The 16316-nt window shown below is 40.3% G+C and overlaps 1 protein-coding gene across 8 annotated transcripts in view; it reads right to left on the bottom strand.

Moving 5' to 3' along the window:
* The window catches only part of TENM3 (teneurin transmembrane protein 3), a 419436-nt gene extending 404369 nt beyond the window's left edge, over positions 1–15067 (bottom strand). For all 8 annotated transcript variants that reach the window (XM_074905787.1, XM_074905788.1, XM_074905789.1 and 5 more), the window contains exon 1: positions 15007–15067. The gene's annotated coding sequence lies outside the window, so the exon portion shown is untranslated. The remainder of the gene's footprint in view (positions 1–15006) is intronic.
* Between the last annotated feature and the right edge of the window lie 1249 nt (positions 15068–16316).

Here is a 16316-nt window from a genome sequence, read left to right as displayed (position 1 = left end):
TTAATGCACATTTTTATACTTCTGAGGAAATGGGAGGAGATTAATTTTATACTAATTTTAACTGTGATCAATACAAACCTATGAAGCCATCTGCCTAATAACAGTTTTGAAACACCTAAACAGACTTCTATTATCCAAATTAAACCATGTTCTCAGTCAGTGACTAGATACAAAACATTTCACTTCAATGACTTTTTTCATCTTTGGTTCATAGCTTTATAGGGTAAGATACAACTAAGAAAAAAGCAAACAATCTACATTCAGATGGCACACTGTGCACCTTCATGGGAACATTTTTGAGACTACTTAATTTAAGGATATGTCTGTGCTACCACGTGCTCTTAAAAACATTCACTGTTTTCACTGATGGCAGCAGCAAGGAACTCATAGTATTGAAATGTGTGAGCTGCTGAGACTGTCACCTAACAACATGGTTAGTCAGCACCTCGTTTCTTCAAATATAGCCAGCTCTGCCTGAAAATTTAATCATACTGGAATTAGGAAGCAACTGTGGTGGGTGATTTTCAAAGCAAAGGAATTTAATGAAAATGTATTCCTCTTACAAAGCCTGGCCATATTTGAGGACGAGCAACTCAAAACTACAGCATGACACATTATCTTCATTCTATACAGATGTGTGACTGCCTCCAGAAAACTGTAAGACAAATTAATGCACCAAGTCAAAACTGTAGGCAAGCCAAAAATAAGCCTATAAAGAATATGAACCCCCTTCCATACAGCCTAATTAGGAGTCAGATTATATGAGGTTCTACTGTAAGTGCTTGTGGTCCTACAAGCAAATCATCTTTCATTGCCTCAGTGTTCAGGTCTGTAAAATAAGGGTAAACTTCATAGGTTTTATCACACCTAATAAACTCCACTGGTAACTTCTATTCATGAAGTATTGAAAAGGGTTTGTAGTGACAGTTGTGTTTCAACCTGTAATGACAGCAGTCATTCTGCTCGTACTGTGGGGAGACAAGCACTCACGCGTTTAGAGTGCAAGCCCAGGATACCTGTGCATACAAGAATAATGTGCTGAATTACATCAGAAACACGGTGCCACTGCCAACATGAGAAATAATGATTTAGTTTTTTAATCTACTATATTTAATTTTGGAAGTGTTTACTTTTCCACATTATTTTCATTTCGTATTTCTTCCCTTTGCGTGTACAAAACCAGCACCATGTGATCCAGGACCACAATCTGACCCAAAACTCAAACTGGCAACTGTTCCCTCAGAGAGAAAGACAGAAGTCAGATACAAAAAGGGATGCGCACACTTAAACTCAGATTCAGGCTAGGATGTAGGTAACATCCCTTACGAGTAGAAAGTGCCCACATTTTGCCCATCCTAGCTTTTTAATATATATGCATTCACATTGTAGCTGCATGCTCACTTTAATCCCATATAATCCCTTTAAAAAGTGCATTCCCATCCTATTTAGCAATTTCTTATTCACAGCTTTGGCTACTGATTCCTTCCTCTTGCATGCCAGCACTAGCAACTGTACTGTGGCACTAAAAGACAGTTTGCAAATTGAGCTATCAAAGACTAACTCAAAATAAAGAAAAAGGAAAATTAACTTAAGGAGGAAAAAAACCCAGTAATCTTTCAGATAGATAAATTTTGGCTCAGCCCAAAGGCATACCAGTATTTGTGTCAGCACCAGAGTGCTGGCAAGAACGAAGAAAAAGGACACTTCTGGCAGATTAAAGGAAGCTGTAAGTTTCCCCTTCCTCAGATGCATGCCCTAAGCATCAGGCTGCAGTGACACATCCCCCTTTCTTTGCCCTCTTCTGATCCAATTAATCTTTAAGTTCTTCATGGGAAACAGAAGAGGAAAAATAAAAGCATCAGCATCATAACCTATAGCTAAGTGATTATGACCTTCTCTGGGAAAAAAACAGGAACTTAAGTGTGCCACCTCAAAATGGCAAGGCTGTACAAGGCATAACCGTAAGTCCATCACAGGATGCAGAATTACCTGCTGTCACATCAGCTGGTACTAAAGGGTAGGGTTAAAGTGTGAAAACCCCTGTGGTCCCCTTATATATCCATGTCTGGAAGGAGAAATAAGTGGGCAGAGGGAAAAGCTACATAAATAGTTGCATCTCCTCTCTTGCAACCCTGAAGCCCAGCCTTAAATGATCAGCAACGACTTTGGACAAAGCTGCATTATGAAATAATGGTTTTCTTTCAGGTTTGTTTCTCAGACAAAACAATCGATTCCAGGCTATGCTTTCCTTGAAAACTTGAGAGGCACAACCCACCAACACGAGCATTGATAGCACTGATACTATACTGACAGCAACAGTTTTTTAAAAAAAATCTTGAATACAGAAATGCATGGTCTAGAGAAATCAGTCCTCATGTCCTCTGTAAGCAAGTGCTGATTGCTGAGACATCTCTTCTGCTGCTGGTTGAACTCCTGGAGAACGACTGCAGTTCAATTACAGCGCAAGGGAAACTCAGTATTGTTGCTTTTCCTTCTATAAAACAGTATGTATGAAAAAAACCAAACAAACCCAAACATGTGGCACTACCATATATGCATGCAAACATACAGTTATTGGAGGGGAAAAAAAGAAAAGGCAGTGTTGTACTTCAATTTCCTCTCCTTTATTTATGGTTTCTTTTGGTTAGCCTACTCCCAAAAGTTTTCTGTGGTGATGCTGAGTGGGAAACAAAGCAATTCACAGAGAAGAAAAACATAAGTTGCAAACCCATTTCTAGGAACTCCTTTTCTCCTGTAGGTGTTTCTAATTTAATAAGACAGGAAAACGTAGGTGGTGTGCTACTCCTTTTTTTAAAATAATAAACTGAAAAGGCAGAACTATCCTCCTTATATTCCTGCCCTGCATCTACCACTATGCTGCGACTGCCTGCTGAACTGGGTCAGTGAGCTGACTACGAAACTGGTGAAAAAGAAATTAAAAAAAAAAAATCTGAATGGTTATTTTTCAACAGTATCACTGCTCTGAATTCAGTATATAGCCAAGCAAACAGCGAGCTGATACAAGGGAGAGGGCAACAGTGCAGAGGACAGGCTGTAAAGGGTGCAGGGTGGCAAATGTTTATTTTTAAAGAAAGTATTGGCAGCTTATAAAAGCTTAAAATGTTAATCAAACCGAAGCCTTACTGCTTTTTAAGACCCTTATGAACCACCATAGAAGAGATGAAAGAACAAGCAGTTCCTGTGCTTGTCACAAAAATCGTATAACCCATCTTCTGGAAGTAGAAATTGGTATCTAACAGTCATTTTCAGCCATCAGGGAGAAATATAACAGGGCTTGGTGAAACAGTCATGCAATAGACACAGTAAAGTAGGAAGAAGAAATATTAAGAGCAAGCTTTCAGAACCCTAGTACTTTTGATTTGTAGGATATGAAATTAAACTAAATGTTAGCAATGTTATGAGGAAAAAAAGTCTACAATCATTGTCTACTTATATTTTTGAAAATATTGATGAGCTGGAAGAGTTTTAATAGTTAGATGTGCTTAAGCCAATATTTGCACCTTTTCTAATTTAAAATTCTTTGAATTGCATTTAGCAAAAATATTCAAAATAGTAGTAGATACAGTGCTTATCAGTTAATCTGTTTATAATGAAATAATGCATAAATTTCCCCCCTGAAACAATATCAAAGGCAGAGCTTTAAAAACATATATGAAAACTTCCACATATTTGCAGCAAGATTGTTTCTAATATGCAGTTCATGTACGCTAATGTAGAAGTCAAGGTCTTATCTAGACCTGGGAACAATATCAAAACTAAAAATTGATAATTCAACAACAGTCTGGAAATATCTATAATGTGATTTTGGTTAAAACATTAAAAAAAAAGCAAAACTGCAAATAATTATTTCAGTTCCAGTTAAAGAAAACCTTAACATCCACACTATTTTTACAATGCACTCATAGCTGTTGATGCGGTTTTGGTTGAGGCAGTATGTATGAAATCCATCTGTTTAGCTTAGATCACTAAACTGAGCTTATGCTTTAGGCATCTCACAAAGCAGTACTACTGCAGTAAGTGTCCAACTTTCAAAGCAATGGAGAGAAGGTCATGACATGCCTTAAAGACCTTCACAAAGATAGCCCGTTTGGGTGCCTAACCTCAGACAGGCAAGATCCCTTGTAGGCTGTTTCATTTATTTTCCTTCATTGAGTGGGTATGAAACTGAAGCACTGCAGAAAAAGTGCTTCATAAGGCACCTGACTTTAGGTTTCAGTTAACTACTTGTGCTCAGTGGACTATAGCCCACGCCATTTTCAGTTCAGGTACCTAATTGCTGTTCAATCCCATGTTAAGTAAATGCTTTAAAAATCTAATCTATAGATTGCAAGTGTTTTACATCAATGGGATATCTGGTGATGCAGCCTTGGTTTAGGCATTATGTGCTACATGTAAGCAGAGTCTTCACATCCAGAAAGTTGAGAGTTAGCGAACGGAGTTTTTAAAAATTATTTATTTAATTAATGTTATAAACCCAGTATTGTAGCTTGCAACTCTTGTCCATTCTGTAACAAACCACATTAAAAAAACTTTAGGAAAAAACCTACAGATTTGATACTCTCATATTAAGTCCGTAAATATCATCTTTAATCCAGTCTCATAATAAAAATCTCAACAAAAAGCTGTTAACCTGGGTTCTAAACATGATGTTGCCCACAAACAGTAATGCTAGCTATTGCGCACTTAAAATAAACCAGTAAACTTAAATTCTATCAGGTTAGCATTGTGTAATAATGAGCAGGTGTGTATACTAAAGTGAAGCTAGTTTCTTCTTTCTTAATATTTAAATTAATTGTATCAATTTTCTAGCACAGAGCAACTTACTACACCCAACAGTGATTCTAGAGTTTGAAATAGATGCTGAAAAAAAAGACTTTTTAATAGAGTTCTTTTTTGTGATTAACATATTAAAAAAGAGATAACTTCCAAAGGTAAGGTAGCTCTTTTCAAGAATTATCTTGACATTTCTAACACTGAGGGTCTTCATTGTGCTTGTCTACTCACACAAATCCTGTTGATGGGTTAACAGGAACTATATTATACAAGCAGGGTGGATAAAATCTTGCTCCTACAACAGGTTATAAAATAACATCAGTTCATTTAAACTGATTTAAATCATTCTAATAAAGGAATAAAAAATGAATAAAATTATTCTAATTCTGAGCCCACTAAACCAAACTATTTTTGCAAATGTGGTCAGTGGAATTAGCATCACTGAACTCAGGTGGGATGACCAACTAGCAAATTCAACATCCCCAAGAAGGATTGCAAGGAATGCAGCCAGCAGGTGTGGAATCGCAGAATAATTTAAGTTAGAAGAACTTCTTGAGGTCATCTTGTCCAAAATCCTGCTTAAAGCAAGTCTAATTAAATCAGGTCTGTGCTAGTAAACAGTCTTAACTTCTAAGTCAGGAAGCTGGAAGCAAAGTGCTTATTAGGAACAGTCCCAAGAACACGTCACCAGTCTTAACTTGCATAACCATGTGCAGAAATTGTTGGGGGGAACGCAAATCAGGACAGATCAAAATGCTGTAAGGACACTCTTTAAGAGGAGTTAAGCCTTATAGATGATTGTGTCCCAGCATGTAAAGGTACAGGGTGGTATTTAATATGATAGTGTAGGCATAACCTCATCATGCCCCCTTTTGAACAAGTTTGCTCTCTTGTGTGGTCCAGCAAATAAACAGTCATTGGACTTGCCTATTGGAAATGCTGGGGGTGGAGGGATGGAAATTACCTTAGATACATTCAACAATATGGTTTGACTGAGGAGCAGAGTGCAGTCAGACAGCTCATGCTTTATCGTCTCTGTAAAAACTGAACGGTTCATCAACTAATTTCTACTCAAGTATTTACTAAAAAACCCACAATGCAAAGGTAGACATATCAAAGGTTATGGTCAGGGTGTGTAAGCCTGTATCAAGAAAAAGAAAGATGAAAAAAACATGCTGATTATTCTCAAACTCTCCTCCCTTTAAACGGGCTATCCTCTGAAAGCAATGAGCCTAAGCTTATATTCCACTGATCACAGGCACAATGCCTATTCACTACACAGTCTCACAAGTCCCTGGAACTACCAACTGAATAGATTATTTAGAGATTTTCAGAATTTGACTCAACGACAAACATAGCAAAACCACCCAATTTCCTATTTCTGTCCTAAAGTCACACTTAAGAATTCAGAAGCTGAGTTCAAGAAAATCTGTATGTCCTATAACTCACATGATAAAAACATAATACTTGTAATTGAAGAAAAACTGATGTACTCACAGGTAAAAAAATAAATAATAAAATAGTCCCGTATTTTCTTTCTTTGAAAAATTAGGCTTTCTAATGAAAGTATCAAGACAATTCTACTGGCATTTTAACTCTTCCTGGATAAACAAAATCTGATTCAATAATGATCACAGCAAATGAACGAACAGAAAAGTTTGCAGCACATAAATAAATGCAAAATATTCTGCTCTAGATTGTTGAATAAATTTGAATGTGTGTTGCCATTGTGACTGAATGAATTTGTTATTTTGGATCTCAGGAATGAGACCTCCTGATGATGACGTATTATGGGGAGAGCAGGGGGGGACATCACGACTCATCCCTCTTTCAGTGACATTGTTTAAAATCTCTAACAGAGTTAAAACATCTTGCTTCCCCCAAAAAATACTTATGTAAAACACTAGAAGATATTAAATTTCTATTACTAATTCTGCACTGAGTGAGAGTTGACTTATGCAGCTAATATTAAATTTAGAAATTAAATACATATCCATATTGTATGCAGCCTAGCTGGAATTCACTAGATTAAACATACTAATTAATTTGGTCATGGTGTGTTTTGTATTATAATTCAGCATTTATTTATGAGGCCCACATATTCAGTTTACTGAATTTAATGACTGCACTGTTCTTAAACATATCATTAGAAGTGCTAACATTTGGTATCATTAACCCTGTATCATGCCACAATTAACATAAAATTATCAAAAGAATAAGCAGCCATGCATTTTCAAGCCACTTAAAACATTTCTAAATGTAATTATAACTATTTCATGCTAAGTAAAATTGATATTTCATTTTCACTCAAAGATATTCTTCACTCAAGAGAGAAAACAAAACCCCAGCATTTCTGATCACTTATTACTTTTAAATTTCCTGTAGAGCACAGTCATTCATAAATGTATTTCTGGGTTATCACACATCTAGATAGAATGCTGCCTCTTATTCACTGCAATAAATATGTGAAAGATGAGAACAGGCAATAAACATGAATATTTCGTTATAAGATGGCTCTTGTTTTGTGCTCTAATAATACACAAACGACTAAAAAACTTTCTGAAAGGTAAGAAGCATTTCTACTCCCAACACTCACTGAGATGTCACTATGGACCTCAGTCCCTAAGTCTTTCAGGGGTTTGTCGATATGTCGACACCTCCCAACATATTGGCCTCTGCTGAAATAACACACTCTTGCAATTGTCAGACAAACCAGGGGGAAAGAAAAAATCCTTCTATAATTTTGTACTGTTGTACGTACTAAGTCAAACTGTACTGAATGGTCAACACAGACACACATGTATATTTTTAGGAGCTGTCAGGAAAGCTTTTCATTCATCTGCCAGCAATATACATAAAAATCAAATTATTACTTCTGAAGATTAGACAATTAAAAATGGTTCATGTATATTACCACTGCAAGTAGCAAAGCAAGGTATATAAAAAAATCCTTCCTACCATCTATATAATTTCACTCACACACAAAGTCACCTGTTAAATCAGGCCCAAAACAAAAGTAAGGAACTACAGGAATCTCTGTTGCCTGTCTTCATTTTCTAAATAGTTACAGATGGAGGGAAATCAAATTTGAAGACTTATCAGTCTGATTTACCAAATGCAAGCTAGAGCTCTCCAGCATTCCTAACTGTTTTTATTTGGTGTAAGCTCAAACGACCATTTGTGGAGACTCAGTATTTCTCAAGTTCCACCATTACTTTAAAGATAAAATGTTTGTCTTCTGAAATGGGAACAACAATAAACAAATGGCAGTTTAGTAACTGATGCCTGAACATTAAGACTTACAATGACACTGCCTTTGCTGCTAAAGCAATACACAAACACTCACAACTTCTAGCCAAAATTCTAACCAGCTGATTTGTTGGAATATCAAATCTTTCCTTGGTTGGTTTCAGTTGAGTAGTTCTGGATGACACCACTCAACCTTCTGACACTGATAGCAAGAGTATCTCTTCAGGGGAGTAGGGAGACATCAGGCACTTTATATATTCAGTATCATGAATAAATAAGGTCTTTCTAAGAAAAATTGATGTGATAACATGAATTATGTGCTGCTTTGCCAAGTTCTCTAACAGAATGAGTTTGTGATTTTTTTAAACAGAAAATAACGGCTGAGCCATGGCACTTTTCAGGGGCACCAAAGCCTGTTCAAATTAGCAATGTATTTTATGACAGAGATGATGTAAACTGTTCACAAAAAAAGAAGAGTTAAAATTAACTCTAAATTGAGAGCGTCTCATGAGCATGAACCCTACAACCCTACAGAGAGTCCTCTGTAAGGTAAATGACATAGTCTTTGCTCAGGGGAGTAGAGCTATGCTGGTTTGCTTTAGTTGGGCATGTCCTAGCTTCACAAACCCTCATGTTCTCATTCATAAAAACAAAATTACTCCACCTACACAAGCTTTCTGAATGTATAGACGGTAACAGAGATGAGAGAAAAAAAATATTAGCAATACAATCTGGCTTTGGATTTTCATTAGACAACTGTGATACTATTTGCTTTTATAAAGCCGCTCAGTGATCATTAATCTCATAAGCATTACATCATTGGGAAAAGAGATTTTAAATTAATGAACAATTTGCTGTGAGAAGTAACATTTGGTATTTTTGTGTTAAAAGACGTATTATTGCTCGTGTCAATAGATTACAAACTTCTTGAGACAAGTGCCAGTCAGTTTATTTATGTGGTACTCTAAGCAAAAAGTTTCAGTATGATTTCTTTAAAAAGGTCAGACAAACGTTCAAAGAATTATAATGATAATGGATGAAGCCTTTGAAGGACGATGCAGTCTTTCATTTGCTAATCTAAAGTAACACTTATTAGCAATGATGATTTCTTCAACCACTACACAGTAACCCACTCCATGACCCAGACAAAGTGTATCAAGGACTTCTATGATTTAGGAAACTATTGTTGCATTATAGCAAGTCATGTGCCAATTACATTTTTTTCTCCCCTCTAAAAATTCTAACACTCAGCTTTCTATTACAATTCCTGCCAAGAAAAATACTTTAAATCTATATTTCACCAATTTTACCATTGACAGTTTTCTTAAGACACTAAAAATTGTCAAGACTCAAATATGAAAAGAGAACACATTAGTTCATTTGTACATCAGCTTAACTGCTGTCAAAAAATACTATTAGAAATTCAACACAATGTTGGAAAATAACACCAACAGCACTACTGATTTCAATATGACACGTTTTAAGTTCCACACCAACAGAGCTTTTACGACATTTGTTGGTTTTCTGAACTTTTTTCAAATGTTGGCACAGGAAAAATTAAAGTTGTAATATCTTCAGATTTTTGTAAACTGATATTTTACACTTCTGTAATTCAGATGCAAAAATACAGATGTAAACATTAAATTTTCAATTTAAAATATTTATAGGATCCAGATTTTAGACTGTCATTACAGAAAGATATTCTCCTTCCTTTTAAGGTAAATTATTTGCAAGAACAGATGAAGTTGGCAAATCTGTTTGGCACTAAAAATTTCTGTAATCATTCCAGTGTTTTTGCCAGAGGACAAAAAAAAAAAAAAAAAAAGGAAAAAAACCAAAACAAAACCAAAAAACAGAGAAACAGAGACTCTGTTATTACATAACTATAATCTATAGGTAAGATCACATTAAGATTGTCATTTCAAACATTTACCAGAAGTATGTTAAGAAAATAAAACCCAGGAAAGCCAACAAAAATAATTAATAATTTAACATATCTTTTCTCATGTTGAAAACTGGCTTTGTTTTCTTTTACACATGAAGATTGCATTTGCATTTATGAAAGCCTACTGTAAAACTAAACCAAAGTTGGTACTATAACCTATAATGCACATTTAACAGATGAAAAAAGATTTTTAACACAGAGATACTACAGCCTCCCAGTTCAGTAGTACGTAGTAATCCAGGTAATTTGCTACTTCAGTGGATTTGCAGGGTACGTTAATCAGCGCTGAATTAAGTACAGCACTTTCCAACTTACAGGTTTTGTTTCGCTTTCTGAATTTCTGGGCACTAATGTTTACAATTAACTTTTTTGCAGGCACAAACATACACATCAAATATCATCACAGACATAAGTTTCAAGATTCAAAATAATTAGGTCAGCTAGGCTTGAACTTGTATGTTGGATTTTAAAAAAAGTATACCCACTCCTTTGCAAGACTCATAGCATGTATCAGCACAAAACAGAAAAGGAGTTTAAGCCTAGAACTATCTCGTGACATCAAGCATCACCTTTTCGTAAAAAGTATTTTACAACAAAAGTAAATATACTGTAGGATGAAAGCATGTATCATGCAGACAGACCTCCATCTAAGGAGGTAATCACAGATAGAGTTTTGTGTTGTATTCTCTATTTTATAATGTTTAAAAGATTATTCCCTTTGTATTAGTTCAGTAGCAGCTATTTCGGTTACAGTATTAAAATGAACCTGTACTGACAATGATTCTTCCACAGCAAAAGACTGAATTAAGTGGTGTGGAGCTCTTACAGCCTGGTATTCATAAACATTTTGTAATTTTATTAGCTTATGATCTGCATAAGATCGGAAATATTTTTATGCAATGCTGCAGCTGCAATGTTCTGTATATTGTTTACATGTACACTTAGACTAAAAGGCTCATTTAATTAGTTCAATATGCAAACTTAAAAGACCTACTGAATGCAATTAGCATGTCTTGCAAGAAATAGCCAACTACAACTTAGATTGAAATCACTATCCTGATATTAGACACACATGCATAAATTTTCTTAGAATTGTGTTAACTGTTTTCAGAGGTTTCTCTCTTTTTTGTTTAAAGTTTGATCTTTTTTACTTATTTTTCCTCTCACTATTGAGAAATCAGTTTTACCCGAACTTTAAATATTTATGCACCTCACTCAGCAGTAGCGTGTGACCATATTCTATTGGTTAAGAATGAAACAGTGGCAAAGCTGAGACCAGAAGATGCACAGAGGGAATGCGCAAATATCTCAGTAAATATCGAAACAAGCACTATCCTCGCTATTTTAAAAGATAAAAAAAGAATTAGCACATCTTTCATTACCTACACAGGCAATATGCAGTAGTCGTACACCTTGTGATCTGAAACTAGCCTAGCCTCGTGAGTTTTGGTTTCAAACACTAAAGCTATTCTTCAAAATAATCTAGCAGATGTGCATTGTTACAGTATGTAGTGATGCACAAAGACACTATCCGTGCATTATACCCGTCACTCCAGACTGTATGTGAAGACCAATGCCATAGTTTAAGGAACACCATTCAACATAGCTTTTGGTTGTTTGGTTTTTTTGTGGGTTTGATGGGTTTTTTTTCTTTTTTTTTTTTTTTCATAAAAGCACACCATTTTTTCCTGACTAGTCTGTTGAGCTTCAATCAGGCCACAGGAAGGGCACCTGAGTCGCCTGACCCTGTACTCCAACTCTTGGAAGCCATACACAGTTGTTTTGAAACAAATCACCTCTGGAGATGGAGCAGGCTTGCTATCAATCACTAACAAGTTAATTCCACATAATAAGGCAGGTTTGGATGCAGACTGATACATTGTGAAATGTTGTATCTAAAATTGATTAGAACAGCACTCAAAATGAATGCGGCCCTCCAAACCACTTCTTTGCTCAGAAACATTAATCTCAATTATAAGGAGAGCTTCATAATGGTAATGCTTGGTATGAAAAAAGTATGAAATAAATCAGGTTTTATAAGACACAGCAATTAATCAGTTTTAGAACTAAGGAAAGGTTGTTAAAGCGGCATATTTTTACAACTGTACTCTTTAAAGCCTCTGTAACCTGCAAAAAATTAAATGTTTAGGGTTTTGTCTTGATTGCTCAGCTGAGTGTGGATATCTACGCTAACTTCAGGTTTCTAATATATTTGACCACAAGCTGAAACTCCTTGCAAATAATATCACCCTACTATAAAGTTAAAGCATTTATTTTAAGATCGTAAGGTACTCTCAGCCTATGAAGAAGAATTGCGTGCAAGCATCCTGAAAGAACTTACTTATTTAACCAGTTACCATGGGAAGAAAAATGCATTTCATCAAACCAAAGTCATTATTATAAAAACACAGTAAAATTATTTCTGATATTTTTTTGTGCAGTTGATACTGTGCAAACTTGCAGACGCTAAAGTCACATTATCATAAAGAGTAAGCCTAATGAGTTCACATGCACTCATTTAACAGAGCAGATTATACAGTAAAGCTCTTCTTGGAAGACAATATTATATACATGTTAAATCTGATTAACAATCTCTGATGTGTAGTATCACAGTTTAAATCTGCCTCTAAATCTTACACAAGTGCAACATACTATTGCAAAATTCTCAAATAATATTTTAATGTTTCTCTTCAAGAAGTTTATATTTTCTTTTGTACACTGCCAGAGAGATGAATTTTCTCTAACAGAAATGCAGCATTCAGTACAGTAAATGCAGTATCACTGTAAAATTAAAAGTACTTCTGACCTGAAGCTTTACCATAAGTCTCTGGCATTTCCTTTTAAGTCACAATGCCCCTTCACAAATAGCACCTGATCCTCCAAGTTGCTAAGCACTCTCAATTTTCATTGGGCCTAATCCAAAACTGATGCAAGTCAATGGGAGTTTTTGCATCAATCCACATGGGCATCAGTCTGCATAAGGCTCACTGATTTCAACTGGAGAGGCAAAGGTACTCGGTCTCTTACTGAGCCAAGCCTATAATCTGTTAATTGTTGGGGCTAGGAGATGACAAAAATATACCTTCACATTGGTTATTATTTCATTTTCTGATATTTTATGGGGTTTGTATAAAATACATGCTTATTAAAAGCTCCTATTATGGATTGATTTGTAAGTTTAAATCTAGTTTATATTACTAAATCCTTTTTTCCCTTTTCCATTTGAAAAGAGAGTAATTACTCCTGACTCAAAGAGATTTGACTGAAGCACCAGTCTTAACTTGCTAACTGGATTATGAAAGTTATTCTAGCTTTTTTTCCTCCAATAAATATTAAACAAAAAAATCTTCTTAGCACTGTCGAGTATTTCTTCTACCAAACAATATCCTTCATCTCGGTGTTCACTCATGTAGACTCATTTCACTTTTTAATCTGGTGTACCCATCTAATGCTTTAGTACTGCTTGCTTTTTTTTTCCCCCTCCCCTAATTTACCAGAAAATTGCAAATAACCCAGAAAGTTCATAACTGCATAGCTAGGAACTGTAAAATAATGTTATTTTTTCCTCAACTTACTGTATTTTCCCAAAATTTAACTGTTATATTTTTTCGTGTTTATTCATACCCATACAGGGCCCATTCTCCTAACTATTATTGCATTATATCAAAGTAAACTTTATGAAAATATTTCCTTACATACAATATTAAACCAATCTCCCAGATATGAATGCATTAATAATTCTGAATAGCACTTGGGTTGTTTTAGAAGGGAAGGGAAGAGAAGCTACATTTTTCATCAGAGAGTGTCTTTAAGTTTTTTATAATTAACTCTTCTGTAAAATAACTGACCACAGACGAGCGATGTTTATACTTCAGTTTGCTCTTTACTAAACTGAATTTTAGGATGTAAGCATCCACAGAATACTGTTGCAACTCTTTAACGGAAGGATGCAAAATCCTTTGCATGAAGTGTATCTAAAATGCAGTAGGTAACAGCCAAATAAACCCAAACAAGCATCTACCTAAGAAGGCATAATGTAAAGGACACATAGTATTTAGAAAATATAGAAATAAAACCGCTATATTTTTTTCTTAAAAAGTATTTTGAACTTAAAAATTTAGATGAGCCTATAACTACACGATTATCTTACAGAAATAGCTCCTGTTAAAACTTTTAACAGTGTGCGAGCACACAGAGTTGCCTTTTTGTGTACTTCATCTGGTTACGTTACTTTGCTTTAAAGCAACTTCACAACATAAAAACTTTTAAGCCTACGGAACAATGGACCCGCTCCTACATCCACGTAAAGGAAAAACCCACCGGATCCCAGACAGGTTTGCCATTTCAGGAGGCAGCCCACCCCTTTCCCACCACAAACCACGGCGACACGGGGTTTCTTTTGGTCACCGTGGGCTTTCACTGCGCAGTAACACTATTTTCAGTACAATTTCTTGAACAAACCCTAGAAAGGCGCTCTCCTTGCGGGTCTTCCCCAGAAGCCCCCCCGAAGCGGAGGGCAGGCGATCCCCGGCAGCGCTCCCGGGGTCGCCGCGGGCCGCCGGGCTCCCACAGACCCGCTGACGCGGGGGGGGGTGCGCGGAGGGAGCGCCCCGCGCGCACCGGCCCGAGGTACCGCGACCGAAGTTCAGAGCCCGCCGGGCGCGGGCCAGGACGGGCTCCCGCGCCGCCGCGGCGCTCACCGCGCACAAGCGCGGTCGCTTCCGCGCGCTCCGCGCAGCGCCGAGGCCGCTTTGGGAAAGCGCCGCAACCGCGGCGCGGCCGGGAGCGCGCGCGTGCCGGGGGGCGCCCCGGCGCGAGCCGCCCCGCTCCCCTCTCGGCGCCGGGCGCAGCCGGGAGCCGCCGCCGAGCCCGCGCAGCGCTGCCGACGGGCCCACACGCCCGGCCCCGCTCAGTTTTCCGCGCCGCGGAGTTTCCAGATGGAGTTGCGCCCTCAGCCCCTCCCTCCAGCTCCTCCAGCTCCCCCACCTCCCCCCCACACCGCGCCCGCGCAGCCCTACCTGGGGCCGCGTTCCGGCCGCGGCCGCGCGTCCCGGGGCGTCCCGCGGCTCCCGCCCGCCGCCCGGCGAAGGTCCCGCCGCCAGCGGTGTCACCGCGGCGGAGGGGGGGGGAGTAAGGGTGGGCCGCGGGAACCTTCCGCCGTCCTCCGCGCACCGGCCCCTCGGCCGCGGGGGTGGAGCGCAGCGGCCCCGGCTCCCCGCTGCCGGCCGCCCCCGCGGGCGCGGGGAGCGGCGCGCGCCACTTACCGCGGGCGCGCTGCGAGCCTCGCCGCCTCCGCGCCCCGGCAGCAGCGCGGGGGAGAGCGGCGCACGGCGGCACTTTGTCAGGCCGGGCGGGCGGGCGGGAGGGAGCGGGGGGAGGGCCGGGGGCCGGGCGGGGGGAGGGCCACGAGTTGCTGCCCGCGCCCCCCCCGCCGCAGGGGCTTACGCGCCCCGCGGAGTTCACTTTCCCCGCCTCCTCCCCCCGCCGGGCGGGCCAGGAGTTTGGCCGCTCTTCTTGCGGGAGGGGAGGGCGAAGGTGCGCGCACAAGCACCGTGCGGGGCGGGGGAGGAGCGCGGGGCGGAGCCGCCGCCAGCACCTACTTGCGCCGTAGCGCGGGGGGCCCAGCCGCTGGTCCCGCCGCTCCGCTCCGCTCCGCCCCGCCCCGGGACGGGGCCCGCCGGCCTGCGGCGCCGCTGCCGGCCGCCCTCCCTCCCCCCGCGCTGGTTCGCGTGGAGTGCCGCGCCGCGCCGCGCCGTGCCGTGCCGTGCCGAGCCGAGCCGAGCCGCACCGCGCCGCACCGCGGCTCCCACGCTGTGCCCAATCAGTGCATCCACGACGGCGGCGGTGATTTAGGGGTCATCCGCGAGCAGCACTTCAGGCTGATGAATGGCTCTTGGCAGCGTTCTGCCCTGATGAAGGTGTCTGCGTGCTCCTGATTGCAAACACTAATGAATTTACGCGCCCTCATCACGCCTTCCCTCTTCCCGGCGGGGACAGAAAGCTTCCGTCCGCCGTGTTTCGTTTTCCGCGGGGACGTATTTATTTTTATGAGGAGAGGGGACGAATTTGGGGAAGTAACCCGCGGCGCCCCGCAGCGCCGCGCCAAGCAGCGCCGCCGCCGCCAGCCCGCCGAGGCACCGCGCCCGCTGCCGGCAGCCGGGGCGCGGCGGAGCGCAGGCGGCGGGGCCGGGGCCGGCCGGCAGCCCCGCGCCCCGGCAGGCAGATGGGGGCCGGCGGGGCTCCCCGGCCCGCAGCCCGCCTCTCGCACGGGCACTCGCCGGCCCGCAGCCTCCCCCCCCGGCCTCTCCGCCGCACCCCGGCAATTTTC

The sequence above is a fragment of the Athene noctua genome, chromosome 4, assembly GCF_965140245.1.
Source record: "Athene noctua chromosome 4, bAthNoc1.hap1.1, whole genome shotgun sequence".
In the NCBI taxonomy this organism is placed as follows: Eukaryota; Metazoa; Chordata; class Aves; order Strigiformes; family Strigidae; genus Athene; species Athene noctua.
The sequence above is the reverse complement of the archived record's forward strand: the minus strand, read 5'-3'. Positions and strand labels throughout refer to the sequence as shown.